This window comes from Ambystoma mexicanum, chromosome 12 (genome assembly GCF_040938575.1).
Source record: "Ambystoma mexicanum isolate Mex_15411 chromosome 12, UKY_AmexF1_1, whole genome shotgun sequence".
Taxonomy (NCBI): domain Eukaryota; kingdom Metazoa; phylum Chordata; class Amphibia; order Caudata; family Ambystomatidae; genus Ambystoma; species Ambystoma mexicanum.
Window position 1 is genome coordinate 1,016,728,394 of NC_090936.1, and position 13,965 is coordinate 1,016,742,358.

Here is a 13,965-nt window from a genome sequence, read left to right on the forward strand (position 1 = left end):
GTGAGATACAGAAAAATCAATAGATAACAAGGGACACAGGAGAGGTAGATGAAGATCGCAAGAGAGGTTGAGAATGGATAGAGATTGAGAATAATAACAGAAGAGAGGGATACAATGGGGTGGGAAGAAAGTGGAGAAAAGCAAAGAGGAAAACAGGAGGAACTGATGGATGGAAATAGAGGGATGTTAGAGGGATACAAATAGACAGTGACAGACAGGAGGAACTGATGGATGGAAATAGAGGGATGTTAGAGGGATACAAATAGAAAGAAGTAGAGTGAAAAGGAGTGACAGGGAGAAAGAAAGAAAGAGAGAAACAAAGAAAGAGAGAGAGAGAGAGAGAAAGAGGAGAATAGATGCTTTGTAAGGTTAACATGGAGACATTAGGAAAGCAGAAAGAGAAAACCAAAGAGAGAAAGAGTGATTCAAAGAAGGATATAATAGAGAAATTGTAAGAAAGTGAAAGAAAAAGATATATCATCTAAAACAAAAAAGAGTGTCAAATACAACAAAAAGCAAAGAGTGATCGAAAAATTGAGCTAAAAAATAGGACAGGATGGGGTAAAAAAGTGAACGATGAGCAAATAAAACATGATACTGAAGAATTGATAATCTTCCTTTCTGGAGAAATTACAGATAGGACCAAAACTCACGTGAATGTTTCAGGAACACGATCTTGTGTCTTTTCACCTCCACTGCGAAGCAGTTCACAGGCAAGCATGTTCTTCATCGACTTTGGCTTAGAAAGGGTGAGGGACAGTCCTGCAGAAAACAGTTAAATGAAGCAATTATATTAACATTATACATCGCATCAGCCAATCAAAATTGATTCTATCCACTAAACCTTGTGCTGTCGAATGGCTCTCAATAGTCCAAGCATGACTTCACTGAAACCATGCCTATCACAACCTGATTAATGAACCGATTGCCAAACAATCGGACACAGACCGCTTATGAACAAAAATCACTAAATTGTCTCGGGAGGATAGCTCAGCGGTAACGTGCTCGCCTTGGAAGCAAGACGACACGGAGCAACACAGATTCGATCCCCGGGTCCGCGCTTAGAAACCTCTGAATATTAAGCGCGTTATAAATAACATATCATATCAATATATTCGACAATCGGGAGAAATAAAGAAAATGAAAGTTAATACTAATGCAGAGATTGGAGCACACTTTTTTCATATATAAGTAATCATTTTCTAAACTTAATTTATTTAAATAATACAGGCCTGTCTGAATCCGCCACAAGTTCCAAAATGTTGCCGCCAAGGTTGTGTAACAAAAAGTAAACATCCTTGCAGTCTCTTCGCCAGCTCACACATTCTCGCTTTCCCATCCTCCAACTCCTGAAGACAAACACCAAACCATGTCCTATTAGGTCTAATATCGATAGGTTTTCATATATCAATGGGATGCGAACTTCCTATTGGTCCGATTGCCCAATCTGTTCCTTTGTAGATAAAGTGTGGTGGACACGATTTTCATGTGTGACCACATTGCACATGAATGGTACACTTTGCAACCATGAATAGAAGAGATTCTCAAAAATGTATTTAAAAAACTAACATCAGTCCCAACGTTCCTGTAAAAGACAAATGTGATTGGGACCAGTAAAAACACAAGAGGTCTAGAAGATAAGTTTTCTCCTTGCATAATGCTGAAAGCCTTCCCAACCTTTCTTTTTTGCATTTCTGTGGCAGCCATTTTGTGCAAGTTATCCCCAACGGTCTCCCAATTCACTGACACCCAAATGCTTCCCATTGGTGGTGCTGTGCATGTGTCACTTGTTAGCTGAAATGGCCTATTCATGGATATCTTCTTCAGAGAACATGTTTGCTGTCAACAGAATTGCAGCCTCTGCAGGAGGGTAGAAAGCCGTTTCCCCACGAGATGACTTGTAGGGAAAGCAGTCATGTTTCACCAGAAGGTGGTTATCACGAAAAATCTGGTAGAAAAACAGGGTCTGAACAGGAAGTCCACATACCTACAGTACTTTATACCATATCTGCATGCCCACAATCCTCTGTACAATCCATGAATATTCACTATCACGTGCACATTAATTTCTCGTGGAAATAAGGTAGTTTATGAAGTGTAAAATCGAGCTCGGAAAAAAATCTTATTAGAGCTTCTGCCAATCCACTGCGTGCTTCCATTCGTAGGCGTTTGTTGTGTTCATGTAAACTGTACCTCACCAAAATAGTACATAAAAAGCCATTGATGGCATATAAGAAGGGAATCAAATCAGGAAGTGATGTAATACTATACAACTTTATGATGTACCCAATCCATTGGCCACCGTTGTAGAATTGCGGAAAGGACTGGCCAGTTATGTTTCTAAACATGCTTAGTGATTTTTATTGTGCCACTATGACTGTGATCTTGTAAGGGGGGCTGCTGTCCCTGACATAAAACATGAATAGGTTTGGAGTCTCCACTTTTGTTTCTTCAATCGTACTGGAGATTTTAGGGGTGATGTGGGGATTGAGGAGTTAAGAACGTTGATTGGTACTCGTTCCAAAGATGTCGATCTATGTTTAGTTGAGCAGAGCAGGTGCATCTCCTTCAATGGAGCAATCAGTTGGCCACTTCACTTCTTTTTGCATCGAAACGTGCTTCTCTTTCTATTTATTTATTTATTTATGTATTTATTTATTTATTTATGATAGCTTTCTATACAGCATGCACAAAACAAATAGAGTGTATCAGAGAGCTGTAGATAGTATCATACCATACGTATAACATGCAATCGATACAGAATATAATCAATGTCCATCAATTACTTAAAATACTCAAAGACCCTGCTAAGCCTACACATCAATTGCCCAGATCAGCACAAACACCCGCCACCCCAAAGAATATTGTGCTTCCATGAAACTGCCACAAAGAAAATACTAGACTTTAAAAAAAAGATTAAAAAATAGTCCATAGGTGACCCTCTTTGAGAACGAACACGGCTAAATGACCTGTCCTTTGGGAAAGTACCCACTCAAGAGTCCGCAACCACACTTCTTGCATAGCGACGCCTATGGACTATTTTTTTTATTGTTTAAGGGACTTAGGTTTAGTCATCCTAACTTTCCTTGGGTCATCCAGACGTGGACCCCTTGCTCACTGTGCTCAGAGAGGCACAGCTCCACCTCACTGATGAGGCCCAACAAGGCTGAAACACGTGTATGTCGTTGTTCTTGTTCAGAAGAGAATTGCCATAGCATTTCGGTGCTGGACTGCCCATGTGGGCGAGAAAAAGATTGATATGAAAATGGATATTTCCCTTCTGTGAAAGGTACAGTGAGGTAAAGTGTGGCTGCAGACTCTTGAGTGGGTACCTTCCCAAAGAACAGGTCATTAACTGTTTTTGTTCTCGGAGAGGGGCACCTATGGACTATTTTTTGATTGTTTAAGGGACTTAGGTTTAGTCACCCTATGTTTCCTACAGTCATACAGATGTGGACCCCTTGCTCACTGTGCTCAGAGAGGCACAGCTCCACCTCACTGATGAGGCCCAACAAGGCTGAAACAAGTGTATGGGGTTGCTGTTGGCACTCGAGTTTTGAAGAGAATTGCCATAGCATTTTGGTGCTGGACTGCCCATGTGGACGGGACAAAGACTGATATTCAAATTGATATTTCCCTTCCGTTGAAGGTACAGTGAGCTGAAGTGTGGCTGCGGACTCTCAAGTTGGTACCTTCCCAAAGTACAGGTCATTTAGATGTGTTTGTTCTCGCAGAGGGGTGCATATGGACTATTTTTTGATTGTTCAAGGGACTTAGGTTTAGTCACCCGAAGTTTCCTAGGGTCATCCAGATGTGGACCCCTTGATGACTGTGCTCAGAGGCACAGCTCCACCTCACTAATAAGGCCCAACAAGGCTGAAACATGTGTATGGCGTTGCTGTTGGTACTCTCGTTCTGAAGAGAATTGTCATAGCATTTTGCCCATGTGGGCGGGGCAAAGACTGATATGCAAATGAATATTTTCTTTTTGTGAAAGGTACACTGAGCTAAATTGTGGATAAGGACTCTCAAGTGCGTACCTTCCCAAAGAACAGGTCATTTAGTCATGTTCGTTCTCGCAGAGGAGTGCCTTTGGACTATTTTCTGATTCTTTAAGGGACTTAGGTTTAGTCACCCGAAGTTTCCTAGGGTCATCCAGATGTGGACCCCTTGATGACTGTGCTCAGAGGCACAGCTCTGTCTCATTTATGAGGCCCAACAAGGCTGAAACATGTGTATGGGGTTGCTGTTGGTACTCTTGTTCAGAAGAGAATTGCCATAGAATTGCAGTGATGGATTGCCCATGTGGGAGCGGCAAAGACTGATATGCAAATGGGTATTTCCATTCTGTGAAAGTTACAGTGAGCTGAAGTGTGGCTGCAGACTCTTGAGTAGGTACCTTCCCAAAGAACAGGTCATTTCGCCGTTTTCATTCTCGCAGAGGTGAGTCTATGGACTATTTTTTTTATTGTTTAAGGGACTTAGGTTTAGTCACCCTAAGTTTCCTAGGGTCATTCAGATGTGGACCCCTTGCTCACTCTGCTCAGAGAAGCACAGCTACAGCTCACTGATGAGGCCCAACAAGGCTGAAACATGTGTATGGGGTTGCTGTTGATACTCATGTTTTGATAAGATTTGCCATAGCATTTTGGTGCTGGACTGCCCACGTGGGTGGACAAAGACTGATATGCAAATTGATATTTCCCCTCTGTGGAAGACAAAGTGAGCTAAAGTGTGGCTGCGGACTCTCAAGCTGGTACCTTCCCAAAGTACAGGTCATTTAGATATGTTAGTTCTCGCAGAGGGGTGCATATGGACTATTTTTTGATTGTTTAAGGAACTTAGGTTTAGTCACCCTAAGTTTCCCAGGGTAATCTTAACGTAGACCCCTTGCTCACTGTGTGCAGAGAGGCACAGCTCCACATCACTGATGAGGCCCAACAAGGCTGAAACACGTGGATGGGGTTGCTGTTGGTATTCTTGTTCAGAAGAGAATTGCCATAGCATTTCGGTGCTGGATTGCCAATGCAGGTGGGACAAAGACTGATATGCAAATGGTTATTTCCCTTCTGCGAAAGGTACAGTGAGCTAAAGTGTGCATGCAGTCTCTCGAGTGGGTACCTTCCCAAAGAACAGGTCATTTAGAAGTGTTTGTTCTCGCAGATGGGTGCATATGGACAATTTTTTGATGGTTTAAGGGACTTAGGTTTAGTCACCCTATGTTTTCTAGGGTCATGCAGACTTGGACCCCTTGCTCACTGTGCCTATAGAGGGACAGCTCCACCTCACTGATGAAGCCCAACAAAGCTGAAACACGTGTGTGGGGTTGCTGTTGGTACTCTTGTTCAGAAGAGAATTGCCGTAGCATTTAGCTGCTGGACTGTCCATGTGGGCGGGACAAAGATTGATATGCGAATGGGTATTTCCCTTCTCTGAAAGGTACAGTGAGCTAAAGTGTGACGGCAGACTCTCTAGTGGGTACCTTCCCAAAGAACAGGTCATTTAGTGGTGTTCATTCTCGCAGAGGTGAGTCTACGGACTATTTTTTGATTGTTTGAGGGACTTATGTTTATTCACCCTAAGTTTCCTAGGGTCGTCCAGGCGTGGACCCATTGCTTACTGTGCTCAGAGAGGCACAGCACCACCTCACTGATGAGGCCCAACAAGGCTGAAACAAGTGTATGGGGTTGCTCTTGGTACTCTTGTTCAGAAGAGAATTGCCGTCGCATTTAGGTGCTGGACTGCCCATGTGGGCAGGACAAAGACTGCTATGCAAATGGGCATTTCCCTTCTGTGAAAGGTACATTGAGCTAAAGTGTGGGTGCAGACTCTCGAGTGCACACCTTCCCAAAGAACAGGTCATTTAGCCATGTTCGTTCTTGCAGAGGGGTGCCTATGGACTATTTTTTTGATTGTTTAAGGGACTTAGGTTTAGTCACCCCAAGTTTCCTAGGGTCATCCAGACATGGACCCCTTGCTGACTGTGCTCAGAGAGGCACAGCTCCACCTCACTGATGAGGCACAACAAGGCTGAAACACATGTATGGGGTTGCTGTTGGTACTCTTTTTTCAGAAGAGAATTGCCATAGCATTTCGGGGCGGGACAAAGACTGATATGCAAATGGGTATTTCCCTTCTGTGAAAGGTACATTGAGCTAAAGTGTGGCTGCAGACTCTCGAGTGCACATCTTCCCAAAGAACAGATCATTTAGCCATGTTCGTTCTTGCAGAGGGGCGCCTATGGACTATTTTTTGATTGCTTAAGGAACTTAGGTTTAGTCACCCTAAGTTTCCTAGGGTCATCCAAACATGGACCCCATGCTGACTGTGCTCAGAGAGGCACAGCTCCACCTCACTGATGAGGCACAACAAGGCTGAAACACATGTATGGGGTTGCTGTTGGTACTCTTTTTTCAGAAGTGAATTGCCATAGCATTTCAGGGTGGGACAAAAACTGATATACAAATGGGTATTTCCCTTCTGTGAAAGGTACAGTGAGGTAAAGTGTGGCTGCAGACTCTTGAGTAGGTACTTTCCCAAAGAACAGGTCATGTAGCAGTATTTATTCTTGCAGAGAGGCACCTTTGGACTATTTTTTGATTGTTTAAGGGACTTAGGTTTAGTCACCCTACGTTTCCTAGGGTCATCCAGATGTGGGCGCCTTGCTAAATGTGCTCAGAGAGGCACAGCTCCACCTCACTAATGAGGCCCAACAAGGCTGAAACATGTGTATGGGGTTGCTGTTGGTATTCATGTTTTGAAGACATTTGCAATAGCATTTTGGTGCTGGACTTCCCACATGGATGGGACAAAGACTGATATGCAAATTGATATTTCCCTTCTGTGGAAGGCACAGTGAACTAAAGTGTGGCTGCAGACTTTCAAGTTGGTACCTTCCCAAAGTACAGGTCATTTAGCCATGTTCGTTCTTGCAGAGGGGCGCCTATGGACTATTTTTTAATTGTTTAAGGGACTTAGGTTTAGTCACCCTAAGTTTCCTAGGGTCATCCAGACATAGACCCCTTGCTGACTGTGCTCAGAGAGGCACAGCTCCACCTCACTAATGAGGCACAACAAGGCTGAAACACATGTATGGGGTTGCTGTTGGTACTCTTTTTTCAGAAGAGAATTGCCATAGCATTTCGGGGCGGGACAAAGACTCATATGCAAATGGGTATTTCCCTTCTGTGAAAGGTACATTGAGCTAAAGTGTGGCTGCCGACTCTCAAGTGCGTACCTTCCCAAAGAACAGGTCATTTAGTCATGTTCGTTCTCGCAGAGGGGTGCCTTTGGACTATTTTTTGGTTGTTTAAGGGACTTAGGTTTAGTCACCCGAAGTTTCCTAGGGTCATCCAGATGTGGACCCCTTGATGACTGTGCTCAGGGGCACAGCTCTGTCTCTTTTATGAGGCCCAACAAGGCTGAAACATGTGTATGGGGTTGCTGTTGGTACTCTTGTTCAGAAGAGAATTGCCATAGAATTTCAGTGATGGACTGCCCATGTGGGCGCGGCAAAGACTGATATGCAAATGGGTATTTCCATTCTGTGAAAGGTACAGTGAGCTAAAGTGTGGCTGCATACTCTTGAGTAGGTACCGTCCCAAAGAACAGGTCATTTAGCCGTGTTCATTCTCGCAGAGAGGCGCCTATATACTATTTTTTTTATTGTTTAAGGGACTTAGGTTTAGTCACCCTAAGTTTCCTAGCGTCATCCAGATGTGGACCCCTTGCTCACTGTGCTCAGAGAAGCAGAGCTCCACCTCACTGATGAGGCCCAACAAGGCTGAAACATGTGTATGGGGTTGCTGTTGGTACTCATGTTTTGATAAGATTTGCCATAGCATTTTGGTGCTGGACTGCCACGTGGGTGGACAAAGACTGATATGCAAATTGATATTTCCCCTCTGTGGAAGACAAAGTGAGCTAAAGTGTGGCTGTGGACTCTCAAGTTGGTACCTTCCCAAAGTACAGGTCATTTAGATATGTTAGTTCTCGCAGAGGGTTGCATATGGACTATTTTTTGATTGTTTAAGGAACTTAGGTTTAGTCACCCTAGGTTTCCCAGGGTAATCTTAACGTGGACCCCTTGCTCACTGTGTGAAGAGAGGCACAGCTCCACATCACTGATGAGGCCCAACAAGGCTGAAACACGTGGATGGGGTTGCTGTTGGTATTCTTGTTCAGAAGAGAATTGCCATAGCAATTCGGTGCTGGATTGCCAATGTGGGTGGGACAAAGACTGATATGCAAATGGTTATTTCCCTTCTGCGAAAGGTACAGTGAGCTAAAGTGTGCATGCAGTCTCTCGAGTGGGTACCTTCCCAAAGAACAGGTCATTTAGCGGTGTTTGTTCTCGCAGATGGGTGCATATGGACAATTTTTTGATTGTTTAAGGGACTTAGGTTTAGTCACCCTATGTTTCCTAGGGTCATTCAGACGTGGACCCCTTGCTCACTGTGCTTATAGAGGGACAGCTCCACCTCACTAATGAAGCCCAACAAAGCTGAAACACGTGTGTGGGGTTGCTGTTGGTACTCTTGTTCAGAAGAGAATTGCCGTAGCATTTAGCTGCTGGACTGTCCATGTGGGCGGGACAAAGATTGATATGCAAATGGGTATTTCCCTTCTATGAAAGTGTCATGTAATGAAGTATTGGATGCTTGACAAATACCCTCCTTGGTTCCCTTCTCCTCACCTGTACTGAGTTCTTCTGAGGAACTGACTGTGTCTATGGCTATCCTTTCTCTCCAGAGGTCCTGTCCTTTCCTGTTGAGTTTGGGACGAGCTCCACTGGAAGCCACCCTGCCCGCTGGCAGACAGCAAGGCAGAGAGGGCCCTCCGAGAGTCCGCCCCCAATTCCAGGGAAAAGCGTGGCTGAAAAACCCTGGTGTGCTTGGAGGTATTTAGCACTACGGATGTCAAGGCTGAATGCTTTCCGTTGAGGTAGATGAGAGGACTTCAATTCCCAGAAGACACTGCGGGAGTCGGGTTAGCTTGCGTATCCTGAGCGCTGTTTGAATGGATACCGTAGCCGAGGAATGAGGAAGAGGTCTGCAGAAGCAGCATACAATCATAGAGGTATGCACAACAAGGAAGAGAAAAGCACTTGAGCGGAAGAAGGTACCAGGGCTACAAAGCGGAAGGAAAAGAGGAGAGGAGGAAGAACCCTGAGAGATCAAGGGCTAGGAGCTGACGGACAATCACTGACAAGAGGGAGCAAGTGGGAATTCACAAGGGGAGTCAGAGAGGAGCACTAGCGTACGAACCTGGCGAGGAAAGCAAGGTTGCAACGCACCGACTACCGCGTGTGACGCCTATTTATGCGTCATGACGGTAACGTGCCGTGCGTGGGAGACTAGACCGCTGGTGGAGGAACGGAATCAGCCCTTCCATCGGCTCCAAAGCTTCCATGGAGCGCACGTCATGACAGTATAACCCCTTCGCCAAGACCTTCCTCCAGGCTTGCCTGGATGGTGTCTGTGGAATATGCGTAGGAGTCTGGTGGCCTGTAGATTTTTGGCTGGTTCCCAAGATCTTTCCGTCCAAGGGTATCCTTACCACAGTATGAGGTATTGTAGGACTCCGTGTTTGTAACGAGAGTCCAAGATGCGTGAAACCTCATACTCTTGGCCGTCATCATCCACACTGGGTATCTTCCTTCTGGAGGTTCTCAAAAAAGGATCAGGTTTATAATCCTTAAGAAGCGAAGTATGGAATACTGAATGTATTCTTCGAAGAGAGTGCGGGAGGTTTAGCCGAAAGGCCACAGGATTGATCTGTTGTTTTATGGAAAACGGTCCGATATATCTCTGAGTGAATTTACCTGGGTGGACTCTCCGGGGAAGGTACTTAGTGGACAACCATACCTTGCTTCCTTTCTTCCAATCAGGATTAGGTCTTCTGTTTTTGTCAGCCCATCTCTTGTAAGTCTGGCGACTGGCTAACAGGGTTTCTTGAGCAGACTTATGAGTTTGTTTCAGAGTGTCCAGTAGTAGGTCTATGGTAGGGACGTTAGTGGGTTGAACAGTAGGAAATGGGATGTGTTTGGGTTCGTACCCATATGTACATTTGAAAGGACTCATTCCAATTGCAGTATGCTTGGTGTTGTTGTACGAGAATTCTGCAACCGATAAGAGATGAAACCAGTTATCCTGGGTCTGGTTGCAGTAACATCTCAGAAACTGTTCAAGTGTAGCGTTGAGGCGTTCGGTTTGTCCGTTAGTTTCTGGGTGAAAGCCAGAAGACAAAGCTCTCTGAATCTGCAACTGTTTACACAAGGTTGTCCAAAACTTGGAGGTGAACTGTGTTCCTCTATCAGACACAATTGAGGAAGGTAGACCATGGAGACGGACTATCTCCTTTAGGAACACATCTGCTGTGGTAGTGGCAGAAGGAGTGCCTCTGAGAGGAATGAAATGAGCCAGCTTACTGAAGGAGTCGACCACTACCATGATAGCAGAACTTCCTCCCGATTTCGGTAACTCTACGATAAAATCCATAGATATATGTTGCCAAGGTCCGGCAGGTGGTTCATCCTGTTGTAAAATCCCTAAAGGTTTAGCCGAACTGTATTTGCTTTGAGCGCATATGGGACAGGAAGAGACGTACTCTACAACGTCCTTATTCATCTTTGGCCACCAGAAATTCCTCTTCAGTAGTTCCAGTGTAGCAGCACGGCCCTTGTGACCAGCCATAGGTAGATCATGGCACCACGAAAGGGCTTGGTTCTGGAGTTCTTGGGTGGGCAGGTAAAGCAAGTCATCTTTAAACAGGTATTCTCCTTTGTAGGTTAGAGAGAGGTCTCCTGGAAGAGAGGTGTTTTTTTGGGCTTCCAGAACCTGTTGTAAGTATTTATTTACTGTTCCTTTGAATCTCTTCCCATTGAGCAGCCATTCCTGTTCGGGGTGTTTCCCTGATCCTTCTTGGTGGCTGCGGGAGAGTGCATCAGCTAAGTGATTGTCTTTACCCGGTAGGTATGTGAGTATGAAATCAAATTGGGAGAAGTAATAAGCCCAACGAGCATGACGAGAGTTCCTGCATTCCATCTGTCGGAGAATACTGAGGTTCCTGTGGTCTGTTCGTACTTGAAACGGGTATTTCGCTCCTTGCAACAAATGGCGCCACTCCTCACATGCCTGTTTAATTGCTAACAGTTCCTTTTCAATCACCGAATAGTTTTGTTCACTGGAGGTGAGTGTTCTGGAATAATAGGCAATGGGATGTTCGAGTTGATCCTCCTTCCTTTGTAGTAGAGCTGCTCCAATAGCCCCCTGTGAGGCGTCCGCTTCTACGATAAAGGGTAGAGACTGATCAGGCTGCCTGAGGATAGGTGCAGAGGTGAATGCTTGTTTGAGCTGATGAAAGGCGGAATCTTCTTCTGGCGTCCAATGGAACTTCACCCCTTTCTTTAGTAAAGCTGTGATAGGTAGGACTATGTTGGAGAAGCCCGTGATGAATTTTCGATAGAAATTTGTCAGCCCCAAGAACCTCTGGATGTCCTTGACTGAGCTGGGAACAGGCCAATTGTTAATAGATGTAGTCTTGTTAGGGTCCATCTCAATGCGGTTTTCTGACAGAATAAAGCCCAGATACGACACTGTAGAAACCTCAAAAAGACATTTCTCTGGCTTGACTAATAGGTGGTGGTCTCGGAGTCTCTTGAGCACTTCTCTTACGTGTAGACGATGTTGTTCTAAAGTGTGAGAGTAAACCAAGATGTCATCCAAGTAAACTACAGTGGACCTAAACAGAAGATCACCGAAGACCTTGTCCATAAATCTTTGGAACTGGGCTGGCGCGTTAACCAACCCAAAGGGCATTACCTTGTACTCGAAATGACCTAATGGAGTACGAAAGGCAGTCTTCCATTCGTCCCCTTGTTTGATTCGTAGGAGATGATAGGCCCCTCTGAGGTCTAGTTTGGTAAACCATTTTGCCCCTTGTACTGCTTCCATGATCTCCTTAATCAGGGGCATCGGGTATCGATCTCGTATGGTTTGGCTATTTAGGCCCCTGAAGTCAATACAAGGTCTGAGTTCCTTGGTTCCCCTCTTTGGTATAAAGAACAGAGAAGCTCCAGCCGAGGAAGTTGATTCTTGTATCAAGCCATTCTGTAAATTGCTGGCTAGGTAGTCTCTTAATGCTTCCGTCTCCGGGAGGGATAAGGGATACATTCTCCCAAATGGAACCACAGCATTGGGTATGAGATCGATCGTACAATCCTCGGCTCGATGTGGAGGAAGAGGTCTGGGAAGAGTGTCTGCAAAGATGTCGGTATAATCTTGATAGGTAACTGGAATGGAGTTAATACTCCTAGCTGGCACTATGTCACCCTGATGTGAATGTTGCCCTTCTTCCTTCAAACAGGACTGCATACAAAGGTCTGACCTGAACTCTATAATGTTAGTTACGCAGTCAATACCCGGATTGTGCTTTCTTAACCAGGGTATCCCTAGTATCACTGGAAAGTGGGCAGCCTTTATCAGGTCAAATATCACAGTTTCATGGTGAGTCTTCATCTTAACCATGACTTCCGTGGTTTCTTGTCGGATGAGACCGGAAGGCAAGGGGGTACCATCCACTCCTTCTACAGGTATGGGTTGAGGTTTTTCTCTCCTAGGAATGTCGTATCTACTGGCCCATTGGTCGTCCATAAAGTTCCCAGCTGCACCACAGTCAAGCATTGCTAGACACTCAACTGCTTGGGTTGATGTCCATTCCAGGACGATCTTTAGGACCATAAGTTGGTTTGAGGGGGTACATGGTATAGGTGGACTTGTAAGACAGGGATTAGCAAGAGAAGCCCCTTCCGTCTCCCTGCTCAGGGTCGGGGTCTTTCGTTTCCCGATCTTCGGGGAGGTACTTCCGGACAGTCTCTTAGAAGGTGCTTCTCAGAACCGCAATACATGCACAATCTTAGGTCTTTTCGTCTTTTTCTTTCTGCTGCGGTAAGGGGACCCCTCGCTGCACCGATTTGCATGGGCTCTTCAGTCTGGGGAAGGGATCTGTCTGGAGCGGCTGGCGAGTAGGAGGATGGTGTAGAAGGCGGATTGGGTCTGGTCCTCCTTCTTTCTACTCGTCTCTCGGAAATTCGAAATTCCATCTGGAGGGCCAGAGCGACCAGTTCTTGGAAGGAGGAGGGTCTTGCTACTCGAGAGAGTTCGTCCTTCAAATCTTCATGTAGCCCTCTCCGAAAGAGAGTCTGCTTAACTGAGTCAGGCCATCCTGTCTCCCAAGCTATCCTCTGGAAGTTCGAGGCATAGGTTTGTACATCAAAAAGACCCTGTTTGAGGTCTAGCATGTTTTCATAAGACGCATACAAAGTCTCAGTCCTTTCAAAGCGTTCTCTGAATTGTAGTACAAAGGCATTGTAATCATTAAGCACAGGATCCGTTTCTGTAAGCAACGGGGTGGCCCATGCTATGCCCTTACCCTGTGGGAAGTATGAAGGGCATAGGTGGGCGATCTCCCCGAACTTCTTCTCTCAGAATCATTTGTTGTCTCAGAGTGGCATTGTCAGCCTTAAGGGCGGTGTTTTCTACCCTCATGGTTTGGAGCTCAGCAGTTATCCCCTATATGGCATTAACCAGTTCTTGATACTGCTCTAAGCTAGCCATCCTTTGGCGTTGCAAACTGTCATGCAATGAAGTATTGGATGCTTGACAAATACCCTCCTTGGTTCCCTCCTCCTCACCTGTACTGAGTTCTTCTGAGGAACTGTCTGTGTCTATGGCTCTCCTTTCTCTCCAGAGGTCCTGTCCTTTCCTGTTGAGTTTGGGACGAGCTCCACTGGAAGCCACCCTGCCCGCTGGCAGACAGCAAGGCAGAGAGGGCCCTCCGGGAGTCCGCCCCCAATTCCAGGGAAAAGCGTGGCTGAAAAACCCTGGTGTGCTTGGAGGTATTTAGCACTACGGATGTCAAGGCTGAATGCTTTCCGTTGAGGTAGATGAGTGGACTTCAATTCCC

At 45.5% G+C, this 13,965-nt stretch overlaps 1 long non-coding RNA gene across 1 annotated transcript in view; it reads right to left on the minus strand.

The window, feature by feature from the left end:
• LOC138514217 (uncharacterized) overlaps positions 1–13,965 on the minus strand; it is a 349,307-nt gene that overhangs the window by 108,413 nt on the left and 226,929 nt on the right. Inside the window, exon 3 of the long non-coding RNA XR_011281896.1 lies at positions 654–762. This is a non-coding gene — a long non-coding RNA (uncharacterized lncRNA). The remainder of the gene's footprint in view (positions 1–653; positions 763–13,965) is intronic.